The sequence below is a fragment of the Rhineura floridana genome, chromosome 4, assembly GCF_030035675.1.
Source record: "Rhineura floridana isolate rRhiFlo1 chromosome 4, rRhiFlo1.hap2, whole genome shotgun sequence".
In the NCBI taxonomy this organism is placed as follows: domain Eukaryota; kingdom Metazoa; phylum Chordata; class Lepidosauria; order Squamata; family Rhineuridae; genus Rhineura; species Rhineura floridana.
In genome coordinates this window covers 64964941-64979330 of record NC_084483.1, presented here as the reverse complement: position 1 = coordinate 64979330, position 14390 = coordinate 64964941, and positions in this window count along the sequence as shown.

Sequence of the window (14390 nt, the reverse complement as noted above, 5' to 3'; positions counted from 1 at the left end):
TGTAAGATTTTGCAGAAAAAGAAAAGAAAGCTGTGTTTAAAAAATAAAATTGCATTGCTATAGAATGCATTTTATATCATCATTATTAGTATCTCCCCTTTCTTCAATGATGGAACTCACAGAAAAGAGTTCCTAGAATGTCTCCCTAGTAGTCTCAGACCTGTTAGCTTCAACAAATTGCTTGTGTTGGGTGCAGTCAGACAATTCCCTGTGATTCCTTGACTCATAAACTTATCTGTACAAATTGGCCTCATATGATAACACTTAAATGACACCCAAAACATTTGAATAATCCATAATGAATAGCCAACTGAAGTGCTCTGAGAATTTTCTGAAGGGGGAAAATCTATTGTTCAGAAAAAATGTATATAAGGAGGTGAAATTAGTGCTAAGCTCTCTGTGAAAGGGTATCCCCCTCGGCAATCTTTCAAGACATATGCAGACCGTAGCAACAAAGATCCTTTAAGAGTTGCACCCTCTGCTCTCTCTCCTGATAAGCAGTATGCCAGAAGAGGCGGAAGGAGGCTAGACTACTGGCAATCAGCTCCTTCCAGTTATTTCATGGGCAATGCTGTCCTATGACCTCAGGGCATCCCAAGGGCCAGAGGAGGCATCAGATTGGCACCTCCAAGGTTGGAGAGAGCTTTGACATCAGAGAGGGAGATCTGATGCCATATTTCACCTCCCCACTGCCATGGAAACATCCACCCACCTGGCCCTACTGACACTGATGTCGGTAGAGCCAAACTGGGTATGTGCTGGGGCATGTTGTGGGCAGATGCGGGGAAGACTTGGGTCCCCTGACATACTTCCTAATCATTTCCTCTCCTATCACAGCATCCCTCTACCTTCATTTATGCCATGCAAGAAAAGCCCAGCAGTAATTTGGAGAAGGTGGATGAACACTGAAGGTTTCTCCCCACCACCCCAAGTCAAAGGTTTGCAGTCTGAAGGAGGCAAACTGACCATTCGGTCAGCAACAACCACTTTCAAGCAGGTGATCCACAATGAAATCTGCACCCTTCTGCCTCTCTTGAGAAGTGTTTTGCCAAGAAAGAAAAAGAGATATAGAGAGAGATGAGGAGAAATTTGGTTTGGTTTGTATTTTAATGCAAACCTATCTCATTCATACTTCCTTAAACGATACGCAACTGATATAAAGCTACAGTTCAAAAATTGCACTTCAGATTTTGCATATTAAGGGAAAGTGTACAATGGAAAGGTATATGTGTGTGAAACTGACATAAAAATGTATGATACTGGGGGCAATTGCTTGCAAAAATGTGTTCATTAGACAACAATGGATACAAAAAGGTACATTAGAAGAAATACACATAATCCTGACAAACCTTTGTGGACTTTTTTTTTTTTAATGCAAACTGACACAGAAATGTGGCAGCTTGAACTTAAGACTGGAAAAAAATGAGGAGCTGAGAGAAACTGAAATTGGCAGATTCATCCGTCCCATGGATGTAGATTGGGCTTGTTTCCTTTCCTTTGGTAGCTACAAAGGTTGGGTGAAAAATTTGATAATTTGTCCATCAGAGACTATCTCACAGTTTGCATATTTGCTATCTTTGTGGACCGGTCTTATGTGCTACAAGCTTCTGTGACTTTTCCTAATACAGGATTTTAAAAAAACCCAAGAAGATCAAATATAAAAACATTGATATAGATGATATCTTCAGACTGAACTGTTGAAATGTGTACTCCCTTTAACTTCTGTGTCATTGTAGTGATGATGGTAGCCAATGACATTCATGGTTTGATTCTTAACCTGTCTCCCCCTTGTATCTGTGTGGCTTTAGCCAAACTCACAGTTCTTTACTAGTCTGCTGCCTCAGGCAGGTAAAGAGTATCTTACCACCAACACACTGAAAAACTGACCAAAATGTGTTTGTTGTGGGGAGGCAAGAAGCAAATTAAGTTGGTTAACTTCAGATAGGCTAACTGTCAGGTCAAGAACATATCAGACAGCAGCACTCAGGGCTCAAAGATAAATTGGGTTCAGTGTTCAACCTTCAAAATTACATCACATAGCTGAGCTGGAAAAAAATTCATCTGCATAAACCTAATTTAATTGGGGGGGGACTTTTGTCTCCTCTCATCGGACAGACAATAAACTTGAGGCAAGATGCCTACTTGATGGGCATTTGCTTCTGAATAAAAAAAAAGCAGGCCATTGTTAGAAAAAATGAAAACAATGTCATTTTTTTGGCAATGGAAAAGGTTAAAATGGGAAAAGCAGAAGATAATGAAGTGCTAACTACAACAGACCTTAACCAGATGCCAGTTTGTCAAAATGACAATAGAGCCAGCCCCCAAGTGCATATTGGCTAGTGTCCCTGCAAGGTTAACAGTAATCTGTTTTGCTGGGTCTGTCCTCCTTTTATACTCCCCTTGTCTTGAAATGAGGCAGTCAGCTACACAATGCACAGCACTATCTGTTCAGAGTGAAAAGTGGCTTTCCTGAAAGTGTGGCTTGCCTTTTTGCTGATGAGAGTGTTGCCTACCAGTTGCTGGAAACCATAGGAGGGGAGGGTGCTCTTTAGCTCAGGTCCTGATTTTGTGTTTCCCACAGGGACCTGGCTGGCCACTGTGAGAACAGAATGCTGGACTAGATGGACCCCTGGCCTAATGCAGCAGGCTTTTCTTTTGTTCTTATGCCTTCCTCAAATGGCAAGTGTGGGGCTGAAAACAGAACCCTGTGGAAAGCTAATGCAGGGAAATCAGAGTTGCCTTATGTGAGTTTTGCTTCAGAGTTCCTCAAACATTGAAGGCAAACCCTTTGGTAATGAAATAACAAACCCTTGACGAAGCCTACAGACAGGAACAAAAAAAGGGAGGGAGTAATAAGGAAACCTTCCTTGAATTAAGCACCAAGGCTTGGGAAGAAGGAGGGCATCTATCAGCAACCTAAATAAATAAATGATATTTTATAGTGGCAAAAACAAATTGTTCCTCAGTTTCAATGGGAAGGCGTAGTCCATCTTTGATCACAAGTTTCCTGGTGATAACAGAAAAGCTACTCTTAACAGAACAAAGATATGGCCTCTGGATGAATGCATAGTAGTATCGTCACTGAAGGGAAAGCAAACACTTGCTTGTTTTGGATTGTTAATACAACATAGTACCCAGGGAAGTGGACAGTTTCTTTGGTGAAGAAGCATTCAGGATCACCAGTACCAAAGGTGTCATATTACAGCATCCTGGGCTTTCCATTGGCAAGGCATTTAAATAATCAGATTTTAAAAAACAGTTATTTGTTGACCTGATCTTCTTGCCTGACATAAGGAGTTCAAACACTAATTTGCAGGTTTTGAATTCTGATTATTAAGTTAGGTGTCCAGAACTATAAGATGTAATGGAGTCAGTATAAATACTCCTTAAAGGAAAGAAAGGGGCAGTGCGCAGAAAGAGCAAGTCCTGCTAAAAGGACAGGGGATCATGCAAATGCCCCTCATATTGGATCTGCAGCATCAGTGCATTAGTCTTCCCTAGTCAGTTAATGCAACAGAGAAGGCCACAAGAAGAAGAAGAAAAGGCAGGGGATCTATTATTCTAGCCTGCAATAGCTAAAATATATTTTGCATATAGTCATTGTCAGATTTTGGACACATAGATATTTGTCTATAGCCATTCACAAGAGGAGAAACCATAATTCCTCACAAGTTCCACTGAGCCTCAATATTTCTACTTTTAAAATATTGTGAATGTGACATTTGGCATAGGTAGCAGCACCTCAGTCACATTGTAATTGATTTCATTCCAAAATGGTTCTATAGTAAAAGGGGGAGGGGCTTACAGGCTTGGTCCAAATAATAAAAACAAAACACCACTACTGAAATCTGCAGGTTTCCTTTAACAGGACTTTAAGGGGGATTTTTTCCCTATGAGGAAACTGGCTATGAAAAACAAAATCTGAAATTCAGGGCTGAAAACCTAAAATATTTTAGTTCTGAGTGCTGATGTAGTGTGGCCTATTGACTCAAGTTCACAATAAAAATGAAAAATCCATTTAATCATTCCTTTGTTTTGAACATGCTCCCTGGAGCAGCAGCATATATTTTAGAAGGGGGTTAAATGCTGGCAGTAATCTGTTTCAAAGGGGAGCTGATAAAAGCATCATCTATCTTCTCACAAAATTTCCAATTAACAAACCACAAACATCTGGGAAAATATTCCTTAAGAAGCTTACAGTGCCATGGACCAGATGCGCCATAAAGCCGGCTACACAGCAATGTGCATATGGGTCTGATTTAAATATTGTTATGTATTATTAATTGTCTTATGACCATGTTCTTCCAGCCGGAGTACATTTTTAGAGTCCAATTTTTTTAAGTTTTTCAAAGCAAGAGGAGCATATATTAGATAATGGTTAACAATTAACCAAGTTTCAATTGTTCTGCAGGGTAGATTCACACAGTCAGCATTCTGTGCCATATGTGTTGCCATTTCACCTTGCACAAGGGTTTTAGTACTTTCCCCTGAGGTGCTGCTATTGCATTCTTAGATGTGTGGGGACATTGAATGGATCACAAGAGAAGAAATACTTGTCAGCATGATCCTGAAGCATGGTTCTCCCATGTTCACATGATGGCAAAAGAATTCTGCACAAGTTTAATAACTGCATGCCAGGATGTTGCCTTAACAATAAACCAAGATTCCCTTAGAGGGAAACAGCTCTTTAGCCTGCCCCCTTCCCAGGATTGTTTTTTTTTTTGAGGGGGGGGAGGGAATTTTTAATTTGTGATATGACAGACCATTACAGCCTCTGTTTAAAGAATGATGGCTTATTTTAAGGAGCAATTTAAGAATAGGATGCTCTGAAAAATTCAGTGAATAAGGCAAGGCGCATGCTCAACAAAAGCTTCATCTGGAAGAGCCCCCAAAAGTCTGCTCACTCAAGACTCTCCCTGATTGAGGATGGGTTTTTCATTATCATAATCATTTTATAATTACTTGAGCAATCCTGGAAAAACAGCCTGTATAGTAAACATGACTCCTGAAGAGTTAAATATTAGAACTGTGTATTATGCATTAGAGTTTGACTCCACCCCTTGGACTTTCATTTGCTCTGCTTTTCAGTTTCAGTTGTGTTCTCTACCCAGTCAGCAATAAAGAAGCATGTTTGTTTGCCTGCATTAAGAAGTAAAGGTTTGTTTATTCTGCTATGATGAGTAGAACTGGGTTGAGTGCTTATTGCTAAAGGGTGAAATAAAGAGGTAACTTACAGTGAACTGGAAAAATATCTACCTTAAGTTACCCTTTATAATTTTAAAGTACTATACTCACAATCATAGTAGCATTTTTTTCTTTTTCTTGCATATTTGGTGGCAAAGGATGAAAACAGCCCTAGAGGAATAGAAACACTGCTGGACACTCTACAGTTAGCTGGCTGGTTAGCCACCTAGGCTGTAACTCAGGCCTAATTTCTGATTTCCCAATGTGTGCAGCTTAGCATGATGCCTTTTCAGAGTTTCTGGGTAGAAAAATCAATCAATTAAAAAGCCAATTGTGTCCCACTATTAATTTCTAATTGCTCAGTTAGTCCTTTATATGGAATTGCTTTTTAATATGATTTTAAAGCTTTAAAAAAGATGTTTTAATGCTTCTTTTTAAAAATATGTTTTTAAAAATGTTTTATTTTAATATGTTTTTAAGGGTGTTTTGTTGTACTATATTTTAAAGTCTGTTTCTATTATGTTTTAGAGTGTTTTTAGTGCTTTTGTTTGCCACCCTGTGCTCCTACTAGGAGGAAGGGTGGGATATAAATCTAATAAATAAATAAATAACAACCTAGTTAAAAGGGTTTCCCTTGATTATCAAACAAGAAGAAAAATCTAAAGGTGATGAACAAGGCTAGAAGTTGGGACCATCAAGAAGGAGTTAACAAACATGCCCTAAAGTATTTATTTTTCTCTCTGCCCTTCCCTAAACTTGTAGTATGGACAAGTATTTTTTCAGGCAGAATCTAAAAGTGAGTTAAGTAATATAGCATCAAACCCAAGCTCAGGAGCTCACTGTCATTACCAAAGTAGTCCAGTTCATGAAGAATCAGAGCACAAGGACAGACTACATGTGAAAGAGGACTGTAGCTATAAGCAAAGTCAAGCTTTCATTCTGGTATTCTTGGGGATCTCTCTCTCAAAAAAAGGTGAGACAATTCAACAGATTACACTTCATACATACCCGAAGAACAATGAGGGCTTCAATTTTCAGCAAGAATGGTTCTAAAGATATGAATGATATCCATCAACTGATGCAGATTTCTACTATGCTTGTCAAATTTCCAACCAAATGTGTCAAAACAAGATGTCTTTACTTTTAGAGGTTTCAAGGACTGGAAGAAAGTACTTAAAAAATCATGAGCGTTTCACAAACATGCTACATCTATGGTCCATAATTAACTTGATCTTTACATATCCCATTATTCAAGGTAACACACTCTCTGCATGGAGGAGTTGTCAGGTGAAAGGTCACTGCTTTTTCCTTCTCCTATTGCGGCTCTTACATCCTCTCCACTAGTGCTGGAGAATTGGCTGGCGCTATGCTCCCTCCCCCAAAATGCCCCACCTAGAAATGTGGCTGCCCCACCCAACAAGGAAGGCTGTCTACAGGACTGAAGGGAAGTGTGGCAGTCAATTCTGCAGGCAAATGCAATTTAAATTAGGGCATTCCCACAGAGACACAGTGGAAGATGCAATCGAATTAACTTCTGCATTGATGACATGAACAGTGCACACAAAGTAACTCTTTTTAGACAGACAGACAGACAGACAGGGCTATATGCAGAGCTTGGAAAAGTTACTTTTTTAAACTACAACTCCCATCAGCACCAGCCAGCATGGCCATTGGAGTGGGCTGATGGGAGTTGTAGTCCAAAAAAAGTAACTTTTCCAAGCTCTGGCTATTTGAAGGGCTGCCATATCCAAGTCCAGTGTAAAAGGTTAAAGAACCCTAGGAATGGAGAGCAGTTGCCCATCAGCAGTTAGCATCTAGACAACAGGCTGAGCAGGGACATAGCTCACCTGGCTATAGTTTTACCCACTATTGTAACATGTATTGCATTTCTATATAAATTACAGCTATTATTTCTACATTTGCACCTGTATATATAAATTAGCATGTGCAAAATTATTATTAGTAGTATTAGTATTCTTAAGATTTCTTCCTATCTTTCATCATGAGGTCCCAGGGAGGTTACAATATGTTAGGTGTCAAAGGCCAAGATAAAGAAGTGAATCTTCAGCATCTGACAAAAACTGCATAATGAAGGTGCCAGCAGTCAGACTCACCTCTGTAAAAAGGGAATTCCACAGGTTAGGGGCCACAACAGAGAATGCTATCTCCAGGGCCCCACTGTTTTCGCCTGGCATGCAAATCTGTGTCATCTTTTGTCCTTTTTTCGTGGTGCTGGCCACTTACAAATGCAATTCATTAATAGGCAAAAAAACCCTTGTGGTTTAAGAATGTACCTATAGCCAACAGCTCTATCTCTCATTTAAGTCCTCACCAGAGTTGGCTGTGAATACCTTGTCCAAGTGCCTGGAGTCTGTAAGTGAATGGATGGGAGAGAACAGGCTGAAGCTGAACCCCGACAAGACCGAGGTGTTGCTTGTGGGTGATAAGAGAAGGTTGGGAAATTTTGACTTGGCGCTTAATGGGGTGAGACTACCCCTGAAGGACCAGGTCCGCAGCCTAGGGGTCATTCTCGACTCCCAGCTGTCCATGGAGGCTCAGGTTTCGGCAGTGAGCCAGGCAGCTTGGTATCAATTACATCTGGTACAGAGGCTACGACCCTACCTTCCTGTACATCTGCTCCCGCGAGTGATACATGCCCTGGTCTCCTCTCGCTTAGACTACTGTAATGCGGTCTACGTGGGGTTACCCTTGAAAACGGTCCGGAAATTGCAGCTGGTACAGAATGCGGCGGCCCACATGATAAAGCAGAGCCACCGCCGGGATCATATCACCCCAGTGTTGGTAGATCTACACTGGTTACCAGTTGTTTACCGGGCCCAATTCAAGGTGTTGGTACTGACCTTTAAAACCCTATACAGTTTCGGCCCAGTTTATCTGAAGGAACTCCTCCAGTATCACCAATTATGCCACCAAACAAGATCAGCCTCACAAGACCTTCTCTCGGTCCGACCGGTGAAAACAGCTAGGCTGGTGCGGACCAGAGAGAGGGCATTTTCGGTTGTGGCCCCCACCCTCTGGAACTTGCTTCCTTTTGACCTCCGTCATGCCCCCTCCCTGATGGTCTTTCGCCGGGCCTTAAAGACCTGGCTGTTCAGGCAGGCCTATGGGATTGTCGGGGCAGATTAAGGTTATAGTGTATTAATTGAAAGATGTTTTAGATGATTGTTGACTGTATTTGTATTATATTGTATTTTATATTGTACGTCGCCCAGAGTGTCCGTTAATTCAGACAGATGGGCGACTAATAAATAAAATGTTATTATTATTATTATATTATAATTGTATCAAACTTTAAAAAGCAGGGGGATTGGGCAGTGTATGTTACAGTTATATGTTAAAAACTGTAAACATGGTAAGTGCGGGTTTATATAGGGATATATGGTAAGTGAATTGAGTAAGGGGGGAGTACATGGGCTAGAATGCGGGAGAATGTTGGATAATGATTGGCTGAGTGTTTTGAATGGCTGAAGGTATAAATGAGAGGATGACAGTTGAGTAGGGGGAAGTTGAGAGGAGAGTGATTGGAAAGGAGTTGAAGTGGGAGGCAGTTGGGATTGAGTTGACAGAGTTCTGAGGGATGTTTGGATTCTATTAGGCTGATATTTGGGCAGAATATTATACAGCCACGAGAGTGGCTGTATACTATAGTCAGCGGGGATTTTTCACATTCCGCAATGTTAAATGGAAAATATCCCCCCATGCCATTCTGAGGCTTCCCATAAGCTCATTTCAAAACAAAACCTTACAAAACTTATAGTTCTGAACTCAGAAACGCTTGCTTAACAACCCTGTCAATTTTCATGGCGATACACAAAACAGTCAGAGAGAATCGAGAGTTCAAAGTCTAAAAAGAAAGAAAAAAACTCAGAGCCCTTTTGGACTTTTTTCTGCGAGTTCTCATAATCTGTTGAACTTCATTAAAAATCAGCCATGTTCACAGAGTACCTGTAATCCTAATACTGACCTTGCCCCATACTCTGACCTTCATGTACTGCAGTTTAAAAGTTAAAAAAATGCCTGGTTGATTTTTAATTAATTTAAGAAATTTTGGCTGGAAGCCTATTATAACATGGGGCATGCTCAGTAAGGACCAACTGTCAGTGTTCTAAAAGCCTCACAGCTGCTGGGCTTGGCTAATAAGAGGGCCACACCCACACCAGACTTGATTTCACTTGAGACTGTCATGGCTTCCCTCAAAGAATCCTGGGAAGTGTAGTTTGTGAAGGGTGCTGCGAGGAGACTCCTATTCCCCTGAGAGAATGGTTTAACAGTCAGCCACTCTGATTAAAGGTCTGTGAGAGAAACAGGGCGTCTCCTAGCAACTCTCAGCACCCTTCACTAACTACACTTCCCAGGATTCTTTGAGAGAAGCCATGGCTTTGAGAGAAGCCATGATAAATTGTTTTAAATTGTTTTTAAAAGATGTGTTTTTAAATTTGTATATTTGTTTTTAATGTTTTTAGTTATTGTAAACTGTCCAGAGAGTTTCGGCTATGGGGCAGTATATAAATAGACTAAATAAATAGATAAATAAATAATGATTGTCCAAAGTGTAATAGAGGCCTGGTGTGGATGTGGCCAGGGACAGCTTTGTTTTAAATTTGGGTGGGAGGTAGGGTTGCCAGGTTCAGGGCCTGAGACTGATCCTGTATCTTTAGGAGAAGAGAAAGTCAGCCAAGTGCCGGTGTTCTTGCAACATTGTAATGGAAAAAACCACAAGGTAGAATTGTCCCTTCCCCCTGCCCAACTATGAAAGATACAGAAGACATCTTGGTTGGCAGGCCCAGCCTGGTCAGTTTTACCTATCCTAATCATGATTGCATAGGAGTATATCCGATTCAACTCAATAATCATACAAATGATCAGACCTGCCTTTTCCCTCATTCCCCTTTCCTCTCCCTTTCTCCTCCCCTCTTCCTTCTTCCACCTTCCCTGCCCACTCCAGCCCTCCAGTCAGTTTTACCTATCCTAAGCATGATTGCATGGGAGTAAATCCCACTGAACTCAATAAACATGCAAATGACCACATCCGTCCTTCTTCTCCCCTCCCCCTCCTGCCTGCTCCCATCCCAGTCCTCCCCTCTGCCTTTCCACCCCTCCCTCCTCCCTTCCCCATCCCCTGTGGTCAGTTTCACCTATCCTAAGCATGATTGCCGTGTGTGTGTGTAAATCCCACTTAACTCAATAAGCATGCAAATGATCAATCCATTCTCAGCAAACTTGCACAGGATCCCATTTCTTACCTCCCGGATTAAAAAGCAGGGAAATTCACTAATAGGCAAAAAACCTTGCGGTTTAAGAACGCACCTATAGCCCACAGATATTTCTACCAAACTTTAAAAAGCAGGGAAATTGGGCAGCTATAGTGAATGCACCAGGGGAGCAGGAGACCTGAACTCCTCTCTGAGATATTGGACTGCCCTACAGAGTTGTCAAAATGCAAACACCATTTGGGTTGGTCTTTCACAGTCCAATCCACTTCCTGTGTAGCTTGGAAGAATTTGGTAACATGTGCCTCTGACCATATGGTGAGTGGTGGCAACACCTGTAATCAGCCCAAATAATAGAAAGAAGATATGTCCTGTGCTGATCTTGTTTTAGCCAGGAGGAAGCAACATTATTAAGACAGTTGATATAATTCAGATGGTCACTTTAAATATGTCTGATTTACTTTGCAATTTTAGTGATGTTTTCTATAGGAAATCATTTCCTTTTGCTTTTGTTTCTATGAATATGTGAAGTACAGCAACACTTTGCAAAATTTATACTAAAAAAACTCCAAACATAATTGTGGAATAATGGCACTGACTTCTGCAAAATAGTCTCCAGTGGACCTCAGAAGTGTCTCAATTTGCACAAGATAAAACAGTAGGAGGTGAAATATATTCTAGCAAAATTATAGGTGTGCTCTATGTTTTTAATTGATCGTGAACACCTTGCCTTAAATAAAGTGGTTTAAACATAGCAGGCTGAAAACATGCATCCTCTTTTTTCCAACAACTAGAGTCATTGCTAAAGTAGCAGCATATTGTAATCAGTCTGATTTTACATTAAACTGCAGTTTCAGGTCCAACTGTTAATGCACCCAAAATAGAAAGACCATAACCTCCAGTTTGAAACACAGAAGGCTGTCTTCACCATCATATGACATTGACCAATAAAAAGGCTTTGAAATTAATAAAAATAAATTTGACACAGATTTCTAGGATGAATAATGAGGAAAATAAAATGTTCTAGTTTAGATTCTCTGTAGAAACATTAGTAACACAGGAAAGAAGCAAAGTAAGAAGAACACCAACAAACATACAAAAATATAATTCTGCATCTTTGGAGATGGCAGGTGTTGCCACCACTCCCCATATGGTCAGAGGCACATGTTACCAGATTCTTCCAAGCTACACAGCAAGTGGATTGGACTGTGAAAGACCAACCCAAATGGTGTTTGCATTTTGACAACTTTGTAGGGCAGTCCAATATCTCAGAGAGGAGTTCAGGTCACCTGCTCCCCTGGTGCATTCACTATAGCTGCCCAATTTCCCTGGTTTTTAAAGTTTGGTAGAAATATCTGTGGGCTATAGGTACATTCTTAAACCGCAAGGTTTTTTGCCTGTTAGTGAATATATATATAACTGGAAACATAAGAGTGACACTATATGAAACCATACGCTTGTTAAACATTCCTAAAGTAATCTTGTTATTTCCTAGTGTTATCAAATAAATACTTTTATTGGTTTACCAAAAGCCTGATCCTTGGCTGGGGATATACAGACCAGAAGGGAGGGCAGGGTAATTACCAAGGCTGAAGGGAAACTGTATCTAATGGTGGCAGCGGTGAAGGAAGAAAATGTAACATCGTCAAGTATCCAGAGCAATCCAAGATTGTATGCTTTATAGACAAAGATACAGGGGGGTTGTGGACAGCAGGAGCACCCAGACACAAAGTAACAAGCCATAGGGAGACTAAGGCGAAATCTCTAGCAGTATTGTTTACAGGGAGTGGCTGGTGGTGCTGCCTAGCAGTGGGATCTTGAGAGATCTGTGCTAGAGCGGAGAAACATTAAAAACAACGATCCTGACTGGTGGTGTCCTGAGGTGGTGCCTAGTGAAAGGCGGTAGCCACAATCAGGTGGGAACCTGACAGGTGGAGCCAAAGGTGGGATCGCCACATGTGGTGGCTGTAGCGGTGGGATACGAACAAAAGAGAGTCCCTAAAAAGTGGTGTGACTGTAAACAAATAGCAAATAAAGATCACTTGTGAGTGTGTGGCAAAGAGTGTGTGAGCTCCAAGAAATATGGCTGAGTTCATGAAGATGGAGAGAGAGGAGCTGGTGGAAAAATGTATAGCGTTTCATTTACCTCATGAGGGTAAAGGGGTGGATGAACTGAGGGTGGCATTAATCCAATCCAAACCAAAGAACCAGTAAGAGAAGAAACCCCAGAAGGGTGCTTAAGTAACCCTGCCTATGTGGAGTATTTAAGAGAGAAGTTAAGATGGGAAGCTGAGGAAAAAGACAAGCAGCGGGTCTTTGAAGCTGCAGAGAAGGAAAAGCAATGTGTGTTGGAAACTGAGAGATTGAGAATGGAGGCTGAGGAGAAGGAAAAGCAGCAAATGTTGGAGACTGAAAGGATGAGAATGGATACTGAAAGTGAGAATGGAGGCTGAGATACAAGTGGAAAGATTAAAATTAGAAAGAGAGAAGTTTCATTCTGAGGAAACAAGGAAAGAGAGAGATGAAACAAAAATAAAAGTCAGTCCAAAAGACTTTGCTGTTTATGAGCCTGGTCAAGATCCACAAATTTACCTCACAACATTTGAAAAGGCAGCTCAGATGTGGGGGCTACCTGAAGATAAATACATGCAGTATTTATCAAATTTAATTAAAGGGGAATTGGCTGAGGTGTATCAGTATTTCCCCTCAGACAGGCCAGTGACATATGCTGAATTCAAAGAAGCAGTGTTTAAAAGATTTAGACTGGGACCTGATTATTTTAGAAAACTGTTCAGAAACTGCCAGATACAGACAGGGAGGTCTTTCATGGAGCTGGGGGCAAAACTGATAGACATATTTGGAAAATGGCTGACAAGTGCTAAAGCTCAGTCTGTGGAAGAGGTGAAAAACCTCATGATATTAGTTCAGTTGTACCATCAATTGCCGCCTGAAATTAGGTTGCTGGTGAAAGATCGTTCCCCTAAATCTGTGCAGGAAGCAGCAGAGCTGGCAGATCATTTTACCTCAAACCGAACTGGTTGGATGGGAAAACCACAAAGAGATTTTAAACCAAGACCAAATAACAATGGCAGAAAAGATGTGGCACCACAGAGAGTAAACCCTCCAATAAAATCAGAAGGGCACAGGACACCTCAGGTTGGGTCTGTGTTTCCAAAAATGGAGGAGAAACTCTGCTACAAATGTGGTAAGGCAGGCCATCTCCATTTTCAATGTGAGAATATAAACCCCATCAGTAATCCTGTTCAAGGAAGAACAGTGAAAAGTGAACTGAGAGAGGGAGAAACGAAGAAAATACAATTCTGCCAAATAAGCTGGTCAAATGTCCAAGATTTTGACTCAAGCTTGAGAGAAGAAGTATGTGTGCAAGGGGCAAAATATTGGGCTTTGCTAGACACTGGTGCTGCTCAGACCTTATTGAGGCCAGATTTGATCAGATCTGAAGAAATTTTACCTCAGGAAAAGTTGGTAATACAAGGTGTGAGAGGTGAACCAGAAAGCATTCCCATGGCCCTAATAAAACTGAAATGGAGAGGAAAAGAGGAGACTTATAAAGTGGGTATCAATGCCCAGCAAGAAGAACCTGTAATTTTGGGCAGAGATGTTATGGGGGCACAAGGAAAAATGTATGTGGTGACCAGACAACAACTTGGCAAAGCAGCAGAAGCCATTTTATCTGACGCTGAACAAAACAGGGTGGAACCTGTAATCGAGCCTGAGGTCGCCATAGAACCCCTAGTGTGCCTGGAGTGAATGAAACTTTGTTACGAATGTTTTCTATTGCAGAAACACAACAGTTCAGGGATGAGCTGGAAAATGATAGCAGTTTGAAAATAATAAAGGAAAAAGCCGTTCCACAAAGAATCCCCTTTACAGAAACTCTGAGGGATCAAACTGTGTGGGAGAATGGTGTACTGTATAGAATGTGGTTACCTAATGAGAGAGAGAACTACTGTG